A 9,160-nucleotide genomic window follows, 5' to 3' on the forward strand; every position below is an offset into this window, starting at 1 on the left:
ACTATCGGGGGCCTGGAACTTCTATTTTTGTTGCCATGGCAGCAAAACAGGTATCAATGTTGTTTGTTTAGTACCACTATGGTATCGTGATAACCCAAGTGAACACAGTGTCTGGCTTCGACACGTGGTCAAATCTCCTTGCTCGTTTTCCTAATCCTCATAATGAACAATAAACAATCATAAAGCCATCAAACCTGAAAGTGACACTTTTTTTTGTATTAGCAAAATTGCTTTTCTATGAGTATTCTTATAATCCTTTTTAAAAGGTTGCATCTTGTTCAACTCGGTTTCCCACATGCTCTAATTGTAATCTTCCCAACCAATAACAATGCTTTGCTGAACGATAAAAGTCTCTCAGCTTAATAACAAGTTAATCCTTGTTTAAAGGAATCAAATTTTAGAGCTTGTTGACAGAAGGACTGGTAAAGGCGGACATGCATCACCCCGAGCCGCTCGCTCATCCTCTTTGCTTTATTTCTTCCTGGCTTCCTCACTGTCCTAATTGAATTTCTTCCTTTATTTGAATCTCAGCTGGCAGAATGCAATCTTCATTTAATGATCTCCTGGATAGTGCAATTAGAAGAGTCTCTGGATGCTTTTTATTGTTAGCACCAGCCACATATGTGATTTCTCCTGAGCGCGCATGTGTGTGTGTTTGTTTGAGGGGGGTTGTAAATAGAATAAGGATGTTTGCATGCACGTTATTCTCAGGATAGCTAAGTAATAAGATTGCAGCTTAATTGATCATAGCTGTTAACCTGTGGATTTCAGTCTCCAGGTAGCACAGAGCAACAGACACAATATAAAGTAGCAGACGGTGGTTTAATATGCACCGCTGTGTGCGTGTGTGTGTGTGTGTGTGTGTGTGTGTGTGTGTGTGTGTGTGTGCGCGTGTACGTGCTGTATGTGTGTTCTCTTGTGAGAGCACTAAACGTGTCCTTCCTAACCTTACCAGCTGTCGGCCCATCAGAGCACCTGTTCCATTTCCTGTATCATGACACTGATGTGACACACACACGCACACAGCCGGCATGTTACTTATACATAAAAATGGAGTGCCAGATGATGATGCTGACTGACTTTCACTCTGATGAAGGGGGCAATGTTTGCAGATGACTGAACCGCAAACTGTATGAACACAATGACACATACTGCCCGCATTCATTTTCAGTACATCGAAAAAATATAAGATTGAAGTCCATCAGTGAAATATTGAAATATTTTGAAATGTGGAAACCTTTGGCAGACATTATTTCGGTTGATTTTGCTTCAATCTTCTTTATTATATTCACCAATGTGTACTGTAGTACTTTAAAGGAAGAATGTGCGACATGCTACACATAAATATATAATATAATATATATATATATATATATATATATAATATAGCAGGAATCAATCCTCTGTAAATGTCTCTCTGAGTCATGACTGTCGACAATGAGTGAGAAGCTTCAGGCCCTCTGGCTGTGTTGCTGTAGTAACCGTGTTGACATGGACGGCAACTCGCCTTGTGTATAAAAGTTGTTTTAGTCAAGGACGAGAGAAAAGAAGAATAACACACTCACTGCTGATTTAAATGTCACATAATCGTTTTTAGACCACGGCCATTATGCGTAAACTTACATGCAATTTGAAGCTACGCGCTAACTAAAGTGTGCTAACATTAGCCGGCTAACACAACAATGCCGGACACAGGCAACTGCAGCCTGAGCCAAGAACAATTTTGTATACCGTCCGTGCAAACTTGAGTTGTTGCGGAGGCGCAGCTAAACAGCAGCTTGTTTTGGATTGAAGGGCGAAATCTACTGGATTAAAAAGTTGCACATTCTTCCTTTAAAGAACAGTTATGCCTTGTCATTTACATATGAATAAGTGCTTGTCTAAACTTGGCTAAAAACAAAGAGAGGACTGAAATAAATGATATTCTGTGCAAGACAATAATTTGAACAAGTCAAAATGTGTTGGAAAAATAGCATTTCATACCTGATTCTGGTTGATTTTATAATGCTAGAATTAAACTGAGTTATGTCAGTTTTATGTATTTTCAATAGAATTACATTACAAATGTATATAGTGGATCGTTTGTGCATGTTATGTGTGTCGCTGTGTTCAAACAGCCCGACTTGGCCACAGTCCCATGATGGTGATGGACAAGCTGCTGAGTCACTTGGGAGGGGAGTCACCCACTGACTCCCCAGCACACATTTACACTGGCTTAGCCTGTTTATCAAAGTGAAACTATCATGCACCAGCAGACACACAAATACACACATTCTATGATACACACAAACACACACACACACACACAGCAGATGACAGAAACTGTTAGCTGCCCTGCAGATCTGATGTAAAAGCAATCCAATTGATGGACATAATCCCTTCTAGAGAGAGAGAGAGAGAGAGAGAGAGGAGAAGGGGTAGAGATGTGACACAACAGTGAACTCTCCTCAGCAAGAGGGAAGCCACAGTAGTGCGTATACCACAGCTATGACAATAAGTGATGGCTACAAAGAAACAAAGATAGGGTTTTATTGGCTGTGTAGATACTGTGCATTAACATGGAGGACAGGGAAGTAACCACAGGTGAAGAAGACAATGCAAGCCAAGAGCTGGGTATGTTCACATCAATGACGGAAAGAAGGATACATTGACGAGTTTGTTAATGTGTCGATGTCTAGTTGGAGAAATTGGCCCAGTCCAATCTGGAAATGGTTCATTTTTTTGTCATTTTTGTTTCACAAGCTGCTCGGTCTGAATGTATGTTTCGAAATATCTCCATACAATGGTACATATATCTTACCAAGACCTTATGCACACTATGTTATCTTACATATTTGTATGAACATGTTCTCATTGGCAGTTCTGTCAGAACCCCCCTGGGTGTCTTATAAAGACCCCTCTAATTTATGTTTCAACGTATCATTAGCAACAGATGTATTATGCTGTTCTATATTTAAATACATATATAATGTTACGATGTTGGATATCTAAACTAAACCTTTACCCTAACCCAGAACACACACATTATAATGCATTACTTTTCTTAGGAAGAAGTTCAAACCTTGAAGGTGAGGAGCCCAGGTGCTGGAGTGTGTTAAATGCACAGTATGTAGATTCTGCCACCAGGGGGCTTTCAATCGAAACAATAACAAAAGCAACTTATATGATGTTGGATTAGTTATCGTGCAATACGTTTTTACAATGCTTTAAACCTTGTAACCTTTACTCAACACCAGTCCTGTCCAATAAATGTGGACAGAATTCAACACAAGGCAGCATTTCAAATGTGGTAAGCCACTGAAATCTTTGAAATGCCAACTACTACACCACTATCATGGTGTTTTGATTCGCTCCCGACGAGGAGCACCGCAGCTCAAATCAGCGTTTTGAATCAGACCGATGTGCAGACATTATGTTCCCATATTTTCAATCCAAAGAGCTTAACATTATGCACGCACACACAACACTGTAGTTAATCATCGTAGGACAACAAATGAAAGAATTGAGAATTGTATGAAAAGTGTGAGCTGATCAATATGAAGTAATTTTTTTTAGACGTGTCTTTGTTCAGTAGATACAGAAAAATAATGTGCACACAGTCCCATCAAAACCGCTTGTCCTTCCAGACAGCTAATGGGAGGTGAGGGGAAGAGGCAGACGTGAAAAGAAAAGGCAGTATCTATTAGTCTAGAATCCTACAACATGAACTCTCTCAGCAGATAACATGAAATCAAATGGGCGGCTGCGGTGCTGCCTTCTTTCTAAATGAAATGTTCTTGATGTGTGGCCTGTCTTCGTCTGCGTGCGTGCGTGTCTGCTTGTGTGTGCGTGGGTGTGTGCCTTCAGACGGAAGGTTAATTGGGTGGCTGCTGTTGTCCCAGAGACAGAGACAACAGGATTTGTAATAGCTGTGACATTCCTTGCCTTCTCCCCTGCACACTCCAGGCAATGGTGTGAGAGCGTGTGCTGTGTGGGTGGATGTGCAAGCGGGGGAGCGGAGGGAGGTGTTGTGGTTTGACGTTCCTATATAAAGTCTACTTTGTTTTCTCTTGGCGAGAAAGTCAGACAGAAGGAAGGAAAAAAAAAAAAAAAGAGGAGGAGGACTGTGCAGTGGTTCCATTAGGTCCTTGTTGAAGTGCCATGTTGGAAACATTTGGTCTCCCTTTATAGTCCAGATGATGGACTGTAAGATACTGCTCCTTTTAATACCAGCTGAGACAGCAGAGACATTGGAAACATTTACATTTTCACACTGTTCTCGAGCTATTCTTTTTGTGTGGAAAGGGAGCTTACACATTGCCAGTTTAACGCGAGATATTAAGTGCACAGGCCTGATGATGGTGGAACTTTGTTCGGTGACGTTGGAGTATTATGATGTGTGAAGTGATATTTAGAGATTTGTTTTGTTAAACAGTAAAATAAAGCAGGGAAACTTTTCTTTCCTAATGAAAAAAAAAAAACTCTTGCATGTACAGGACATGATTCTGAAGGGTACCAGTTTGTCCTCATCTCGCATTTTTCGATACAATCAAGAGATATCCCAGTGGCTTAAATCGTTTGTAGAAGGACCATCAACACCGGATAACCAGAGGTCCAATGGTGTAGAGCTCCACTGAAGGTGTCCAACAGGGTGCCAGCCAATAGACATACACTTATATCCCACTTAATATCTTTATTTCTAAGGGAAACACTACAAGGTAAGAAATACAGCTATTGGAACAAGACTGAGCATAGCAGCTCATCCCGATCTTACATAAAATGCTAAGTTTTCTTCCATGAGTGAACATTATCTGGTATTTTGTTCTAAAATAAAGCATTTAAAGTGTTTTCTGCATTTGTGACGGCTGTTTCCGTCTGCAATTTGTTTGGGGGCAGATATGAGTGGGAATGCTGATTTGAGGCTTGAGTGGTAGATAACACAATTTGGATATCTCCAGCCGCTAATTGTGACATTCTGCTGACAATGTAAGATAGGTCAACAAAAAAAAAAACAAAGGAAATTGGATTTTCAAAACTTTTCTTACATTGTTCTGATAAGATTCAGGGCCAATTTGCAAGCGTTTGTTTGGTGCATTTTTTTTTTTTTCTTTTTTTGCAGTCCTGTTTTGAACTGCTCCCCGATACTAAACCAAAGCAACAGTGTGACTCAAATAAAAAATGCACAACAGGTAAAAAAGATGTCCCATATCTGAGGCTGCCCTCCAAGCTCTTATGCTGAAGGAAATGCGCAGTGATGTTCAATTTTTTAGAACACACACACACACACACACACACCAGAAAACACATATCCCTCTTGAGGGCTCAGGTGATGCGAGTGCAGGTGTCGTGAGCCCTCAGCTCACTGAGTGTGCTTCAAGATAGCCAGATATAGACACACACAAACACACATTCACGCACACACACACATACGCATGCATGAATGTTGCATTGGTGTGAGCAGACTGGAGATGGCTGCTAGCTAAAATAAGGCTTTGCTCATCTAATAATGATGCTGCCTGAGAAAAATCTGAGCTGATGGAGGCTTTCATCACCGCCACATGTATAATCTACACAGAGAGGGAGACGGAGACAGGGTGACAAAAAGGAAATGATAGAGGGAGAGTGTGTGGAAGGAAAGGAAAAAAGGTACAGATAAATGTCTATTTTATACAGTTCATACCCTGCACACACGTTCAAACACTCATTATGCAGCTCAGTGCTTTTTGATTGATATGTTTTTAAGCAGCAACGTACATTCCTTAATTGAATGTTCCCCCTAAAGACTGTCATGTCTCCTTTCACCCGCACAGATCTATTGGCGAGCTCAGCAGGTGATCACAGGTTTTTTACCTGCCTGCATTGATTTCCAGAAAGCGTAACAGATCCCCTCAATGCAGAGCTCATTGCTTTAAATGGGAGTGAAAAGCGGTGATTTGCTTTGCTGTGACAGTGCCGGGAATACTCCCACAAGACCCACAGAGGCAGCCAAAAGCATCTGCAGCTACTTTTCAGTTGCCTTGTTAAATAACCAACTTGTGCCTCACTGAAGCTTCAGTGAGAAATGGGACAACTGAATGTGCTCATAGTGTTAGTGATGATTCATTCATTGGCAATTGATGTTCGAAATTCAAAACCCAAACACTAAATTCACATATTATCTCCTTATAATCTCACATATCTACCCATTTCACAGGTAGAGAGAACCATTACAATTCATCTGGAGTATTAACTCTGGCCGCCAGAGGCAAATCCAATATTTACTATTACCCTTTGCTCTGTTTGGGTCTCAACCAACTCCTCACACAAACATAACTTGACGGTCAGTATTTCATAGTTTTTCAGAGGGTTATCTAATGTTCTTCGTCCCTCTTGAGTCCTTTTTTCTGCATATTATAAAAAGTCTGCAACCGCTGACCTTAAACTGATCACGAAGAGGCCATGCTTTATTGTAATACATGTACAAAGTGAAATAGAGCTATGTGCAAGAACCATCTCATATACCAATATGAAAGAGCACTTCTAAATTCTAGTATAACACACTGGCCCGCAGTGATTGATGGTCATCTGGAGGGGAGCTAGCTATCATGCTCATGCTAGAACTAGATTGTGTTTTTCCCTGGTGTTGACACAACAATTGAATTACGTATGTGGATCCCAACCAGACACATTCATACGCCGCAGACGGAGCAGTGGGAGCAACTTGGGGTTAAGTGTCTTGCTCAAGGACACAATGGACAGGTGGCTGCAGGAGCTGGGGATCGAACCCCCGACCTTAGAGTTTAGAGAAGACGGACTCTACCAACTGAGTGCCCTCGTTACACGTCTGTCCATGCGAGCAACAGAGAGGACAATAGAAACAGCGCGTTTGGGTTAAGACAGCTCGCTGCCTTGCACTGCTTCGTGCTGCCTTGCTCGAGGGCAGTTAGGACACTCCAATAGAAAACAATCGAATGAAGCTGATTTTGTCACTGCTGCTCGCTCGCGTCGCATGCTGTGAGAACAGGCTGCTAAAAAACGTAGCATGATGACAAACACAATACATTTCTTTATAATTATTTGATATGAGTTATTTTTTTGTAGTTAAGACATCCTCATAAAAGTCAGAACTACTCATTCTAACAGCTCGTTGTCCTGCTTCCATCTGTGTTGGAGCTGATGAAGAAGGTAATAAGTCTGGTACAGCTGGACTGCAGTGTACAGTGATGCACTGGAATGGTACGCAAATAAGATTCGACGAATTAGCATTTCAATTCCTGCGCTAGTAGACGACATTGTAACTTCCTTAAGAGTAACAAGAGGGAATACAGAACGCTGCATGTGCTACATCTTAACACGAAGCATGTTATCTCGTGAAATAGAGTATAGTAATGAAGTAAAGTAATGACTTTGTGAGCTTATTATTGGGCATTTATAACAAACAAACACTGCACAAATATGACTGTAAACTTTCCTGCCATCCTGTCCCATCCCGTTCTCCCTCCTGGTGAATGTGCGAGCACGACTACACATCTTCCTTTTTTTAGGTGTGCAGTCACAAGGTTTTTTTTTTTTTTTTTTTTTTGCTGAATACAGGAAGTGTCTGTTCATTTTATTTATTTATAATCTATATTGTGGATGTTGGGAGGAAGTGTGAACCTTTTGCAGGGGAGTGAGACGGAGGCTGTTAGAGCTTTCAAATGTGTGCGCGCATAAACGACAGGGAAGGAACCTGCAGGTGGATGGTTGCTCACGCTATGATCAAGAATACACTCACCTCAAACACACACACACACACACACACACACACATACACACACACTTATAGCCTCTGGCGGAGAGTTGCCATGTGTATATTCTTCCAGGTCAGTAACTTAACTTCAAGTCTGCTGAAACACACGCACACTTCTTTTGTTGTCCTCCTTCCACCTTTTGTCTTCCCTTCAGTTTCTTACCTCTCTCTTTTTTTCCACCACCCCCAGCTTCTCTGACCAACCTCCCCCACCTGGTATATTAGAACTGATTTTGCCAATAAGACTGAGCAGCATCATTGTTAAAACGCCATTCCCTCATTCACTCAGCATTAATCACAAGCCCCTTTTCTTCTGCAAATAAAAGTGAATTTCATACAAAGCTTTGTGCCTTCGCTTTTATTTCGCTCTTCTGCTCCTTCGCTCTGTGATCCGGAGAAGCTGAAGGCACCAATCATCTCCTAACACCGTAACCGTTGTGACAACCCGGCATCACAGCAGGGCCGGCTTACCGCAGAGGAGGTCTAGGAGACAGCGCAAGGAAGGATTGATGAAGCTAAACACAGACAGAAACGCCAGCTCACTCCTGTTTACGTCATTGTGTTCTGAATGCTTTCTGCCACTTTTTTGTCGAGGCAATTCTCTGCTTTTAACTGTCTTCTTCTTCTTCTTCTCCTTCTTCTTCTTCTTCTTCCTTCACTGTCTGGGCCTCTGAAGTCAGACTTGTAACACTGTGTACTTCTTAAGGAACAGAGTGTTATGTAACTTTGATGTATTGTCGACAGACATCTTTCATGTGCTGCTGAACAGGTCTGTGTTAAGTATTCATTCTGGGCTCTAGGACAAAACAAAATGTCAAAACAATGACTTTTCATAATTGTGTTTTCTCTCCTCTGAAACAGAACCATACCATCTGGAACTAAAAGCAACCAAAACAACAGAAATCAGAAATGATTATCATTCTGGGTGGTATCCAAAGTGGAGATCTTGTTTCAGTCGCCCATAAACAAACTGTGTGATGCTGATCAAATGGATGATCAAATGGATGATAAACATGTAATGAAACCAAGAGGCAACCTCCGGTGTTGAAAAATGAACCAGACGCGGAAGTGCACAATCCTGCAGTGCTTAAGGGTGTCCACTTGAGACCAGAAGTCACATACACACCCATTCAGAAAAGCCATTAGAAATCCACATGTTTACAGCCTGGTTTAAAGAAAAGAAAAATGTCTGATTGGCTTGTTTCTCTATCAAGGGGATTCTTTTAAATAACTCAAAGGATAAGCGTCATCACAATGAGACTCATTCAAGAGGCTCAAGACCCGCCTTAGCTCCAGCACTAAGCCTGTCTTTCGGTTGACTGCAGGTTTGGTTGAGACAACATTTCCAGCTTGGTGATTGCCATCGGCAGGACTCCAAAGCCCCTGCAGTAACAGGAGGGTGACGTCACTTAA

This window comes from Labrus mixtus, chromosome 3 (assembly GCF_963584025.1).
Source record: "Labrus mixtus chromosome 3, fLabMix1.1, whole genome shotgun sequence".
Classification (NCBI taxonomy): domain Eukaryota; kingdom Metazoa; phylum Chordata; class Actinopteri; order Labriformes; family Labridae; genus Labrus; species Labrus mixtus.